The sequence below is a fragment of the Aythya ferina genome (assembly GCF_964211825.1).
Source record: "Aythya ferina genome assembly, chromosome: 15".
In the NCBI taxonomy this organism is placed as follows: Eukaryota; Metazoa; Chordata; class Aves; order Anseriformes; family Anatidae; genus Aythya; species Aythya ferina.
Window position 1 is genome coordinate 17,735,159 of NC_140314.1, and position 14,670 is coordinate 17,749,828.

The 14,670-nt window shown below is 38.4% G+C and overlaps 1 protein-coding gene and 1 long non-coding RNA gene across 9 annotated transcripts in view; both read right to left on the bottom strand.

Annotated features, from left to right (window-relative positions):
* MRTFB (myocardin related transcription factor B) overlaps nucleotides 1–1,858 on the bottom strand; it is a 91,921-nt gene extending 90,063 nt beyond the window's left edge. For 3 of the 7 annotated variants that reach the window (XM_084536398.1, XM_084536400.1, XM_084536394.1), the window contains exon 1: nucleotides 1,753–1,853. The gene's annotated coding sequence lies outside the window, so the exon portion shown is untranslated. Of the gene's footprint in view, nucleotides 1–1,495; nucleotides 1,544–1,752 lie in introns of those variants that run through there. The other 4 variants (XM_084536396.1, XM_084536391.1, XM_084536395.1 and 1 more) reach the window with 4 other exon arrangements.
* A 722-nt stretch (nucleotides 1,859–2,580) lies between these two features.
* LOC311444918 lies at nucleotides 2,581–13,238 on the bottom strand. Of its 2 annotated transcripts, XR_014698127.1 has the most exons (5): nucleotides 12,488–13,238; nucleotides 11,574–11,752; nucleotides 5,702–6,018; nucleotides 5,138–5,268; nucleotides 2,581–3,361 (listed from the first exon to the last, which is right to left on the bottom strand). It is a non-coding gene; the product is annotated as an uncharacterized lncRNA (long non-coding RNA). The 2 variants fall into 2 exon arrangements; XR_014698128.1 differs by having other exon boundaries at nucleotides 2,581–5,268.
* Nucleotides 13,239–14,670: the final 1,432 nt, after the last annotated feature.

Genomic DNA, 14,670 nt, shown 5'->3' on the forward strand with positions numbered 1-14,670 from the left:
TAGTACATTTTAGAATGTCCATACATAGATGATCTTAGAGGTCTTTTCCAAGCTGAATGACTCTATGATTCTTTACACACACATATGATTATGCCAGCAAAAACCTACTGTGTACTAAATTTAAGAAAGTTCAAAAATCACACTTATCGTTAGAGTTGGCATTTATTAAATGCCGTTTCATACAACATTAATGAGTTCTTCCAATTTTGGCTTTTATCCCATAGGTATCAAAATATTCCAGACAACTCAACCTCACAGATTGGTTCTTGTTCTGAGAGATGAGTTCTATAGATAGGGTTTTACTTCTTGTAAAGGTTTGCAGGCCCAAAGGCTGAAGCTGACGTTATGGTTCCGATATGTATCAATGACAGAGGTTACAACACATAAAAAAACATACATGCAAGAGGAAGGGGTTAAAAGACAAATACCAAAATGGACTACAGGAAGAAATGGTCTAATACTAAGAGGTATCCGATTTTCCTTCCAGTAATTAATTATTCAGTAATCTAAATGTCATCTTATTTTTTAAAAAGCAAATACTACCAACTATATTCCATATCCAACAACACATTAATCCATAATATCATAGTGAATTATCTATGTTGATTTATAGGCTGACAAGCAATGGCTTATATATATAAACATTAAATTTGGCTGAATATCTGTGTATTAGCCTCCACCTTTAGAGCTTTTAAAAAAAAATATCATTCAGCAGAATCACACAAATTAAAAATGGTAAATGTTTTTACATCATTTTCATGTTACTGTGTAACTGCTCCTAAAAATTCACCAAGTCCAGTCTTCTACTTTTCTCCAAATATATTTAAGTTGTGAAAGTTGCCCTGTGCTTCCAGCAACATACTATGAATTTTCAGCTTCCATGAGTTTTTATTTTCTTAGAAAACTGCGTGATTACCAGACAGCACTGATAACTTCAAGTTTTAAACACACGTTATACTGCCAAATCATAATTAGTCCCAGCTAATTACATGGGAAAGAAAGGTTCAGGAAGGAACTAGATAACGTGTCAAACATTAAGAAAATAATTTCATAAAATGCCAGCTGTGCCTTTGAGAGCTCTAAAACACCAGTTAATTCAAAACCCGGGCATTCTTCCACCACAAGGTGAAAGAGGTAGTGTGAGAAAGGGGTGCGATCATTTTCCCATAAAGGTGAACTTTAGAACGCAGCAGGCTCACAGGACAGTCAGTCTTGATCTTTTAGACACTGACAGTGAAGTTATGTGCTGTTCGCCAAATATGCACAAAAAGATGATTTTATAACGTTTACTTCCTAATTTAACAAAGTGTTCACTTTAAGTCCTGTAGGTTTTTGTGCTGCAGCCACAAAAGCCCCAGTAGTACCTCTCTGTACTCGGACACAGCACCAACCCCAGGGGGAGAATAAAGGCAGACGTTTATGGCACCCAACGCACACACAGGTACGCTGCTCCCTCCCTCCTGCGGAGCCTCACCCCGCTCCTTTCCGCCCGTACCCGTACAGCTGCTGCAGGCAGCTTCCCCTCCAGAGCGACCAGCATACACCCGCCTCCTTCCCGACCCACCAAGCGGCCGTCCCAGCTCGTAGCACCACCGGGCGGTGCAGGCCGGGCCCCGCCGGCTGAGGCAGAAGCGAGGCCCTCACGGCGACCCGCTCCCCGCCGTGCCGGGCCGCGCTGCGCCGGGCCATACCGTCAGCCCGCACGCCCCGCGCCCACCCCCAGCTCCGCCGGCCCCCCTCAGCCCCGCTCACCCCCGCTCGCCGCCACGGCCATGTCTTCTCGCGAGCTCTGCGGCCGAGACCGCCCTCGGGCGCGCGCCCCGGCCGTTGGCCTGCGGGCGGGGAGGGCGGTGTGCGCGCGCGTGTCGAGGCTGCGCGGCAGCCTTACGCGTGGGGAGGGAGGGGGCGGCGAGTGCCCGGATGGTGCAGTTTCAGAAACAACCTAACAACAGCAGATACTGAACAGTGAGCTGTGTGCAGATCTCGTTAAACCCTGTGATTCACTCCAATTTATTTCTGCCACCCTTTGCGTAAAATAGTTCAGATGTGTGGCCGCTCTTAGAAGTAGTGCTGCAAACAACTTCAGCTAAGTGCTCAAAGTGTCGCATTTAATAAATCCAACAAATCTAATCAATCCATTTAATAATTCCAAAGCAATTACGGTGAAATTCAACAAAATCAGTTTGTATCTCAGATTGCATATTTCTCAGAAAACGGGGAAAAGACTGTATAATAGCACAGAGGCTAAGGTCTTACTCATGCTTTGCCATTATGCTATTTGGAGACGATCCTAAAACTTCTAAAACAGAGAAAATGATAAAAGGTATTATTTCAGTGAGTGTCCATTGTGCCCAAATGTTACCATCTCAAACTGAGACAAATGACAGGCTGAACTCGGGGCTGGTTATAACATCTGGCCAAACAGCTATCGTTGTTAACAGAAACAGCACAAGGTGGTGTGCCTAACAGGGAAATAGGAAGACTTGTGGTTAAAAAAATCCAGTTCCTTAGTTCAAGGTATTTTTCTATGAAAAGATGCTTTTAATGTGGTCAGAATTTTGTAATGATAAAGGAAAGGCATTTACAAACTGACGTTTATTCAACCATATTTGCATTTTAACAAAATCCAGGGATTCAGCTGAACATGGCTACATGTTTAACATTTAGTTGCTATGGATAAATCCAGGAGGCTTCATCAAGTCAACCCAATGACCATGCCTAGAACATGTATATCATCCTTCAAAATGACTAAATATTCAAATCTATTTTTTTTCACTGTTTTGGAGTAAAAGTTTGCTCTAGGGAGTTCTAAGAAAACTGATAATTAAACAACAATTAAAAAATCCCCACCTACATATTCAACAGTGCACACAAAACCTACAAAATAGAGGAAATTGATGTATTTATGTTCTAGTAAAGAAGTTTGGCTGGAACTGGTACTGAAGATGAGTTTAGCGCACAAAGGTATCTCTTGAGGGTATTTGGACTTTTTTTAAGCAACCGAGTGACACTAGACAGTGCATGAAAAGGAAAATGCATTTAAACAAGCAAATAACTAATTGAAAACAACTTCTGATTTATAATCACTCCCTCGAAATGTCCAACACAACACAATAGCTCTTCTCTTTGAGCACCATCTTTCCTGTTTTAGGCATGAACTTTTACAAAACTTACTTCTCTCTGCAGAAAAGTTCAATCACAGAACTCAGCACTTGCCTCCAAGAATAACAGTGAGCCCCATGCGCCTTACTTGCAATACTTGTAAACAGAGGTGGAACAATCTGAACAGGTAGAGTAATGCTGTTGAAAGGAAAGGTGGGCCTTTCACTCTGCTGCTCTTGTGTTCTCCTGCTATAAACTGCTAAACACAAAAAGCAGACAAATTATACAATGTCAGTACTTCAAAATCAAAAATATTGCATAAATTCAATATTTGTTATGATTTATAACAAGTATTTATTTCATTGTGAGATTGTAGGCTGTATAGAGGATAGCATTTAAAGAAAAAATGCAAAAAAAAATAAATCAGGAACAATATATGCTTTTCAGTTCTAGTACAAGCATTTTGTAAAGAATTTGTTCTAGAAATGTAGACACTGATCAGTTTTATTAATGAGAGAAAATTAAGTAAAGCACTCCATAAACATATTCTGTAATTACTGTTAAATTAGCACAAAATTACCAAATTCACTCCTATAGTTTTGTGTAATTTTACATACTTCAAAGTCATATCAAACACAATCTGTGCTATTACAATTATCAGCGTATTTGTCTGAGGCGTGCCTGTAAAAACCTTACATGCAACATGGTGCTCAGAGTGCTGTCTTTTCCAATAGCTTCCCAGCAGTTATTTTCTCAAGCATACCAGACAGGAGAGGTTTTATTACGAGTCTTTCAGGCAAGAAATCCATATATGAGTTGATACAGAGAAGAAGCATATTCATTTGTCCAGAAATATTAAGAATGTCTTGCTGTCATTCCTCATCTAAATATGAACGTGGAATTTCACTGCTGCCAGTACTGTAAACAGTGCATCTGATTGCCTAATTATAAATAATAACTTCCTACTGCTGTTTATCGAAACACACGGTCCTACCTGCGTCCAGCAGGTCTTCAATTATATTTTTCTGTATCTGACATATAAAGTATTTTTTAAATATACAGAATAATCACATCGACTTTTTGAGAAGGAAATTCACGTGTACCACTCAATAGAGCCACATTCTGTGTAAACTCTACCAAGGAGTTTTTAAAAATGTTAGTGTACATTTTCAAGTAATGTTTGTGTTTTTTGTTTGTTTGGTTGTTTTTTTTTTTTTTTTTTTCCTTCAGGCATTGTGATGTTCATTTGTAACATCCTTCTCAAGAAAGCACTTGAAGCCTGCATCTCCTAACACAAATAACTGAAGTACTTGGTTTAAAATGTAGCAAAATTTATGCTGCTTTAGAGACAAGCTTTATTCATGGGTTACCTTGCCAACCACAATTAGCACCCACTCAGATGAAGTGTATCATACCTCTTTACAACCTCTTTACAAACAGACATGCCATAAAATGAATTATGCTAACCATAAAAATAGTTTTCTTATTTTTTCTCATCATAAGAGTATCTTGAAGCTGTTAGGACTTCTTTAAATGCTGTTGCAGAACGTGTTGGAAATATACCTCCACTGAAGCACTGGAAAAAATATATCCATATCCATAAAATCAATTTCTGTATGTACGATGAAAATCTATGCATGTCAGAGTGTTTCTGTAAATCTGTCTTCACCCAGGAGCACCACTGAACCACAGCATTTTTATTTTTTTCTGCTTAGGTTTCAGTTAGTACATAGGGTTTGAGATCTTGGCTCAAATTGAATGCTTATTGCATGAAGAGTTTAATTACGTGTTATTAGAATCCATCAGATGAGAAAAACATTTTATAATACTTCTTCATTGCTGCAAGCATTTTTGTCAGAAAGTAAGTCCAGTTTCTCCAGCATATCTATAGAGCATACTCAGTCCTCAAAGGAAGACCACTGAAGCCCAAGAGTAGTTCAAATACAGGATATGTCTGCAGAAACTACTTGGAAGGAAATCTTGACTGTGTCCAAGCTAGAAGGAAACTTTCTGGTCACGTCACAGATGTAGTTACCTTATTTTCACTTTCCAATGACATAAATCCACATTTCTTTGGCTAGGTCTTTAAGGGGCAGATAATAACTCTGTCTTCTGTCACTCTCAAATGAATAGTAATTATTATATTCCAAAATATTCCTTAAAGGCCTGAGATCAAGAGAAGAATGAAAAAAAAAAAAAAAAAAGTACATACATTAGTATAGGATATAGTTTAGAGGAGTTAGTGGAGCTTTTGTAAGAGGTCTAATGCCTTTATGAGTAATCATAGAATCATAGAATATCCCGAGTTAGAAGGGATCCATAAGGATCATCAACAACCCCCCATCTGCAAGGCTCCATTTTAGGGCCAGTCCTCTTCAATATTTTTATAAATGATTTGAATGTAGGACTAGAAGGAGTTTTGAACAAATTTGCCAATGACACCAAACTTGGATGTGCTTGGGACTCTGTTGAGGGTGGAAAGGCCTTGCAGAGAGACCTGGACAGATTGGACAGCTGGGGGATCACCAACCACATGAAGTTTAACAAAGGCAAGTGCCGGGTCCTGCATGTGGGATGGGGCAACTCTGGCTATACGTACAGACTGGGCGATGAGACACTGGAGAGCAGCCCCGCAGAGAGGGATCTGGGGATTGTGGCTGACGGCAAGTTGAATATGAGCCAACAGTGTGCCCTGGCAGCCAGGAAGACCAACCATATCCTGGGGTGCATCAAGCATGGCATCGCTAGTCAGTTGAGGGAGGTGATTATCTCACTCTACTCTGTGCTGGTGCGGCGTCATGTTGAGTACTGTGTGCAGTTCTGGGCACCACAGTACAAAAAGTAGTCCAGACAGTAGTCCAGATGTGCATCTGGTCCAAGCTGCAGCAGCAGTGATATTTCTATATGGTAAGAAGACTGAAAGAGAAAAAGACAGCCTTTGTCAGCAGAATAGTTAAGAGTAAAGCAAAGGAAACCCCCAGCAGATAACTGGTTAAATTAGTAAGCAGAGGTTGGCCGTTAATGCCCAAGGTTGTAGCACTAACAAACACAGCAGTTACAGATATTAATTGTGAATTCAGTCTGGCGCTGAAGCTGGAGTAGTCTGTCATAGAATTAGATATTTATTTAAATTCTATATTTTCATTTGTTTGATGGTTGAATGTTAATGATGCTAAACATTAAAAGCTTCAGCATTTCTATTTTCTCCAAATAACAGAGCAAGCAAACCAACCAGCATGAGAACCTTCACTAAATAGTTTTGTTTCTGAAAAAAATGAAAATATTTATAACCTTGTGAAATTCAAAATTCAAAATAGAAATATATGCAACTACAAGAAAAATGACATGAATAGTCATCTTAAGCTTTTTCTTAGCATATGAAAAATACTGAGGTCTGTGTGTTGCATGCCTTCAGCAGTAATAGTAATGCATAGGTTGTTATGACAGTGTTTCCTTTAAGAAGCAGTTGTCATTGACTATAACCAAGTTACCTAAACTTTTCCTGTAGCTAGCTTTTTCTGTAGCACATGAAGGCGTGTGTTTATGGTTTGAATTAGTACCGTACACAGTTTTATCTTCTTTTTTTTGAACTGAGTTTTGATTTGCTATATAAATGGGATGTTATATGTTATCTCCTAAAAAGCAGAAACTAGGAATCAAGTATGGCTCAACAAAAATGGTTTGTTACAATGTGCCAGCTGTCCATGTAGTCTGAATACAGTTTATCCAGATCTTCCCACTCTTTCCTCTAATCCTAATCATAGCTTCTTTGTTTCATGATTTCTTCCTACGCAGTACATGAATCCCCTATATCATCCCATTGTGCCTGCGTTAGGCTTTTCTACTTGTTTTTCCTCTTGTGTGGGTGCAGCCACACCTCTGAACACAGGCATATTCCATGTCTGCCACCTCATGCCTCTTATCTCCTCCACTGCCTCTTCCTTTGAGCAACAGGAAGCATGCCTGAGCCCCCTATTCTTTCACGTCTCAGCGTGAAAAGTCCTGCAGAAGTTTGAAGTGTACAGGGGTGCAACTGGAATTGCCTACCCGTAGGCTACAGTTATTGTTGCCTGCTTCTTGTCCTTTTACTTACAGCTGGTGGGGAAGAACGGATAAATAAAACATTCTCTGCTTCTCTTTCCTCCAGGTATACCAAAAAAGAGGGAGGCAGGCACTTCTGACTCTCACTCCTGTAAAAAATTGGCTTGGGACATATCCTTGCTCTGTAGGTGTGAAGGATAGACCAACAGCTATTCCCAGGAAGCAGGTGACTATAAATGCCCAGGTTTTTAAAGTGATCTTGCACCTTATGAAATATCTGAAAGGTTATATGAAACCAAAAGCTTCTTCAGCAGGCAATACTCCATACCCTAAATAGCAATGGCCTGTTCAGAGGCAGAACAATGCAGTTGCTTGGAGTGTGGAGGGGTGGCTGCACTATGTCCAGGCACAACTGTTGCTTCTGTGAGTGCTGAAGCATGTGAAGGAGCACAAAAAGATGTAGACAGATGTGTGCGATGTCAGGACAGCAGTGAAATGCGAAGTGGTTGTTAGCTGTATGGCTTGAAAGGCTACTGCAGTTAGCTGAGGCGATTTGGGGAGCTTTCTGGGCATCCCTTGGGGAAATGGTTTTCCATGGAGCTAATGATGGATTCTGTGTTTCTGTGGTGAAATCTCCATTAAATCTTCTTGCCAATGGGGAAAAAAAAAAAATGTTCTAATGATATTACTTATTTATTGGTCTTCAGTAGAGGGTCTACCAAGAATTAGTATTATTTATAATCTTGGTGACAGTTTAGCTGACCTTGCAAGAACCTGCTGCCCTTGAAAGATCCTGATCTCTTTGTCAATTGCTTCTCTTGGTCTTTGAGAATTAGGATTTCTGAAATGCTTGGTTGTGCACCAAAGCATTTGAGGAGAGGATATTTTAGGGGGGAGATGTTTGTTATTTAGTTTTGGAACCCTGGCAGCCAGCTGTTTATGTCTAAATGAGAGAGAGAATTCCTCACACAAAGAGGTAGTTAATTTAATTTTTATTTTTGTCAGAATGCCCAGAGCATTGAATGGGATCTGATCATTGGAACAACATCCTTAATACAGATTGGAAGAATTATTACAATTAGTTCACCACCACCACAGGAAAAAATCTGGGATCTTTTTAGTGCAAATTGAAACTGATGATGAAAATACAAAACCAACCATACTATACTCTTGCCTTTTGTTTGATGTGAGTTCAGTTTCTCATGTAAAGCTCTTGTTTGAGATGCAAAAAGCACTTCCTATGGTACACAGGAGATGAAGGCTCTGCTCATTCCTCATTGGAGACTGGAGAGTTCATGGTCTACTTGTCCCAGGCAGTAATTAAGACCTTTTCCCAAGGGATGCAAATATCTCAGTGCCATCTTATTTTGTTATAGAGCATTTTGAAATCTGGTTGTAATGAGAGCTTGGCAAAAGAACAGTTTAAAATGTAAAAATAGCAAAATGTGCAGAGGCTGCTGTTCATTTTGTAAGCCAGAGCTTGTGACTAAGGAATGCTGCTTAGCAACAAAGGGGGGGAAATCTGAAGGTGATCACATCATCTTGCACTCCCTGAAAATTAATTATTCATGTTCATCCTACCTTTCTGGCACCATCCTTTGCATGTCCCTGTTCTGCTTGCTCCTTGGGACTGGAACAATGTGACAGGTGGAGTGGTGTAACCCAGCCTTATTGTCACCAATGCTCATGCTGAGACAGCTGTGATTCAGCCCGAGAGTGCTGACTCAGGCTTCTTTTCTTCTCTATCCCATGCTGCTGCATGTGTGTCCTTGTTCTCATGGAACAAGACATAAATGGGTCCTAAGGAGGATGGAGACCACAGACTGCAGCTTCTATAGATGGCTGTTCTATGAAGCACATACTTCGTCTCAACCAGGAGCACTCAGAACCCCTTGCTATAACTCCTCCTCTGCAGCTTCTCACACCTCCTTTTGGACACCAAAATCCGAACACTTTGGCTTCATGTGTCTTTTTGTGGGACTTCAAAGAGCACAAGATTGCTTTTGTTTCTAGGTTTGATTTTCTTTAGGAAATTATTTGGACCCCAGGTGAAAAAAATATTTTAGAAACATTGCCTATTAATTACTCTCTGACAGGGGCATTTGGGAAGCTGTAAAGTTCCCCTTTGATTCACTTGCCACAACCATCATTCAGCATGCACAGAGCGGAGGGCTTAATTACAGTGTTATAATTTGGCTAGTGATGATTTTTTAATCTGCAGATGCTTTCTGTGTGAATCAAGACTTACATTGCCTGTGCCATTAATGACTTTGCCAGGCTTAGAATATAAGTACGTCATACCCGAGTGAAGAATTCATTCTTCAAATTTGAATCATTCAATTCAAATACTTTAAAGGGATGCTCGTGCTGGGGAATTCACATAAATTTACTGGTGAATTTCAACTTTAAATTGTAGTTTTGACACAATGTAGCATAGGAGTTGTTTTTAAATTTACATTTATCTTTTCTTTTTAGCCCTAAAACAAGGCTCAAGTGGACAAGTGGTATATGGTGGTGTCAGCTGTTCATGATCTACTATTGGTTCAGTAGAGGAAGGAACCCCATGTTCTTGTCTTGGATATCATCATATAGGTCCATCTTAAGCATTTTAGACCACCTTGGCATATCACTTACTGGGAACTAAGGTAGATTTATAACTGTAAAATTTGGGGCACTCTTGACAGGAAGGTAGTCTGATGTACCAGTGCATTTGCAAAGTGATATAGTGATACTATTTTTGGCTCCTAAAACGTTACAATACAGTAACTGCTAAATAATGACCTTTTTTTTTTTTTTTTTTTTTTGTGTGTGTGTGTGTGTGTGTGTGGTTACTTATATATTAATTCTCCACTGTCCTAATTAGCTACTAAAAGTAAAAATGGACTAGATCGTGAGTTACAATTTATGCTTTTGCAAATTTCAGGTTTCTGTCATTACCAGAAACTATTAATTTAGGTGAAGAAATCTTATAAGATTTATAAGATTTCTTATAAACTAATCTTTCTTATAAGATTTATAAGATCTTATAAGATTTAGGTGAAGAAATCTGATAAAGGCTTTGCTACATAGTTCCTCTGGTGGATGTATGTTTTTCACAACCATACTCAAGCTGAAGTCAGCAGTTAGCTCACTGGTTCCATGTGAGCATTTTTATTATGAAATGAAAAACAATTTGTTTTTAGGCTTCAGGTGTGCCCTACCAAAAGCACAAAGCTATTGCTTCTCCAGCTCTAATGATCCATAAGAGCTAATAGTAAGCACCTTCCTAGTGTAAGATGCGATTCAGAGAGATGTGATCATGAAATATTAGATCATGAGTGCAGGAGGCATATGTTTTTCAAATACAATAATCTATACAAATACATCCATTCAAATCTATTTATGTATCAAATACATCTATTCAAATACATAAGTTTTTCAAATACAGTGATAAAGCAAAAGTGTTAAAGTAAGAAGAGGGGATAGGGCACGTCTTCTCTGCTAAAAGAGAGAGGTAGACTCTCTCCTTTCCTGTGTTGCATAACCATTTCTTCCCCACATTTTCCATTTTTCCTTTGCTAATGTTAAATAAAGAGTTCTCATTTCTATTTCAGTCTATTTTATGCAGTACTTATAAGATACCTTGATCTTCTAGTTGGCATCCACACATGTGAAGAAAAAAGCCATTACATACCCGGCTGCTAATTTGAGTTTCCAAATCGAAGGTTTGGATGTTTTATTAAGGCACAATTAGTTGAAAATTAGGCATTTTTTACCGAAATCCCAGTGTCAGCTTTGAAAATTAAGCTTATGATGAAATAAGACGTTTCAAAATTGATGCACTGACTGCATTCTCCTTCTTCTCTAGGCCAAACGTATGTCTGTAATCCTTTGTACTTATTATTTCTTAACACACAATAACAAATTGAGTCCACACGAGCTTTTTAGATAAATGAAAACATTTCGTAACTGAAACTGGTTTGGCTTTGATCCTGTTTTGGAATCTGCTGGTTTAAGCAATGTAACCCTAACAATAAGGGCCAAGTTAATTACAGTTGCTAAGAGCTATAGATTTTCTAGGTCTGAGCTGGATCCCACCTGCCAGACTGAATTTCTCTGTAGTGTTTGAAACTGATTCCTTGAACAAGGGCCGGAACTGCTGCTGTTATAGCTGAACAGTAATGTCTTGGCTCCTGACTCCATGCCACTACTTAATACCTGTCCATCCTCTCTACGGGGTACGGTTAGAGACTACCCAGAAGGTAAGAAGAGGCTGACTCTGGAAAGGTTTTCCCGTTGAGCTAGCAGTACCACAGCTAGCTGCCACACTGGAGGTGGCAGAATGTTTCTTTTGTGGCTGAGGCTCGCTCAAGGTGAATTGATGCAGCAGTGCTAGGAATCAAGAGAAATTCTTCAGTGTATGCTAGTCAAAGGAATATTAAGACTTTTACCTGAAAGTGGTAATAAATAACCGTATCTCAGAATTGAAGCATAGAGAGGGATACAAAAATAAGACTAATAAGGTATGAATTCATCTATTAGTCAGTTTGTAATTTCAGTTTTCGTGCTTCATCATAGACTTGCTTTATCAGCTTTGGCATATCCCTTTCCATTTAGTTCTTCTGGCTCCCTGTTTGTCAGAAAAAATAAATACATCACCAAGTGCATGACAGAATTAAGCTCTTTATTTTATTATCAAACAGACACAATACTCTTCTCATGAGAGTCTGTTTGGTATTTGACTCCAATTTCTGTTCTTTTAGCCCCAGAAGGGTCAGTTTACAGACCTTTACACAGTCACTAAAAAAGACTATTACTGTATTATATAAGAAATCACCTGCAAGCCTGCTCATTTACTGTGCCTTAATTATTGAACTGAACGTGATATGCTACTTTTTACCTCATCTATGCATCTATGCACAGACCAAGACAGTGAGGACCCATGCATACTTCTGATACATTTGAAGAAACAAAGCAAAAGAGCAAAATCAGGATTTTCTTATCAATCCTTTAACACTTATTACAGCTAGAGTTTAAAAACAATCAAACAAACCCTGTTCAAATCTTTCTAAAATCTGTATTTATTTTTTTTTTTTGAGATAAAATCTGTAGTTAATTTGCTAGCTTAAGTCATTACATTTACAAGGTAAACAAGATCTGCACAATACCTTGGAAAAAAATGTGATGATAGTCTTTCCTGATTGACTGAGAATACTTGGAAGCCTCCCCTGCCCCACTAGAATCCTTAATTGTTTTGGGATTTAAGTGTTTAACAATTTTTACATTCAGTAAACAAACACTCCAACCCCCCACTTAAGAGCATAAATGCTTTGTTCTTGAAACATTGTGCTGTTCTTAAACTTACATTTCGGTAAGCGGCTTTTCATCTTCAGACAATGACACCATTAAAAAAAAAAAACAACACACACACAAAAAAGGATAGAAGATATCTCTGATTTGCAACAGCTATCCTAGCTGACTGTTCTGGGAATGATCTTCAGAATTACCTCATTATTTATTCTTGGTACAGTACACCAATTAAACAAACAGTTTTATATATAGAAACAGGGATGGGCTTAGCTTACTTTTTCAGGGTCATTTTCAGAGACAGACACTGAAGATGTGCAGGCTCGTATTACCCACCACAGCAGACACTGTGTTTGTGTGTGCATGTGCAAATGCATGTGTGTGTAGTTACACGCTACTGGAAAAGCTGATAACGAAGGAAGGAAAGTCAGAGATTCCCGTGGATGTGAGTTGAAACTCCTCTGTCAAGGGTAGCACATGTTATTCAAAGCACCAGAAATATGGCAGGGATCCCTAAGAAGCTGTTGGAGCCAAGGAAGAAAAAAATAATCACATTTTAGTGGTAGTAAATCTTTGTGGAAGATCACAATTATTTGATCATTCAAATCTTCATATCAAGTAAATACAAGTCAAAAAGAACATTGTGATTTTGGACTTGTCAGTGGATGATGCACAATATAACGCCTTCTAGTATTAAAAAAAATAATAGTTTACTCTAAAGGTTAAAGGAAATATAATACAGCAGATTTATTGCTGCAGTTCAGGGCATTGGTTGAAATATTTTCACTTTCTGAAAGAGTCTTTATAGAATAGCATCTCATGCATCAAGATTTGCAGTAGAACATGCCTCAAATGTTTCCAGTTTTTTTTTGTTGTTTTTTTTTATTTTTTTTATTTTTTTTTTATTTTTTTTATTTGGCATGGGTTTCTTGAAGGATCTCTCAATTTTTGCTGTTGTGGTGTAGCTGAAGATGATCTGAACATTTATATGTCCATTAGGAGCATCTCTGGTCTCCAACTAGTAGCCATAGCACAATACTTTCGGACTGCAAGAATTATAAATATAGTAAAACATTCTGTAAGTTACAAAAAAAAGTGGATCGATACACTTCAAAATGCATATGCTTTAGCAGTTAGACTCACAAAAACAGTTTAACAGAAACATACAGTGAATTTTTAAGTCTGTAGTTTTTTCCAACTCTGAACATTTGCAGATTTTAAAGATGAAGCAAGAACAAAGCGTACCTTGGCAACAAGAAGAGCCAGGTAGGGGGATTTGGTGGAAGAAAATTTAAATGGAAGTAGGAGACGTAGTCAGCATTAATATTCTTAGATGTTGCAGATCTCCAAAGTCCTGATACAAATGATTATGCATGGAATAAAAGTTATTGCAGGCTCTGAATATTTGACAATTATATTACTGTAATTTGTTAAAAGGGTCATGTGATATAAATGCCACAAGAAAATTTGCAACTTCTGCTATTTACACTTAAGATTCTAAGAATTTTGTTGCAGCTAAACGTTTCATTATTTCTGGGGTTAAGAATATTTTATACTATCAACTGATTATAATTTTATAATTGTATCTATATTTGGTCTGGTTTTAGTTCATTTCAAAAAAAATAATATCCAAAACACAAAGGTTACATCTTGCAAGAACTGCCAAGAGGCTGCTCTGTTTTCTCTACACGTCAGTTTTCCAAGCGTGACATGCCTCGAGTCTGAGACCAACGTGAAAACGAAGCACAATACATTTCTGATATAAACCCTTTGATGTTCAGAACCGGACAAGGCTCCAGTGCAGCCAGACTTACAAAGAGCTCGATGTTATTTCTGCTCAGTACACATCACAAACTGCAGCAGTACAGTAGCAGCATTGCTGAAAGGCACACAAGTGGACAACAATACAGTTAGAATAAAAGAACAAAACAAAACAAAAAACACATAGAAAAAGCATATGAAATGTAGAAGTTAAATGGAGAACCTGAGAATAATGCAAACACAGCAATCATAAGAAAAAGGTTTCAAACAAGCCATAAAGCCAGTTTCTGTGTGTTTCTGTGGACAACATGCAATTGTTGCTGAAGAGAGATTACAGACCTGTTTCACTGAATCTACTCTGGAAATTTCTGTTCTTGCTAATCCAATTATGTATTATTCCAGTATATATGTGTGAGCTTTCTGAGTACAGGCTTATGGAATTTGAATTCGATTAACTAGTTATCGAAGGGAAGGTGGAGC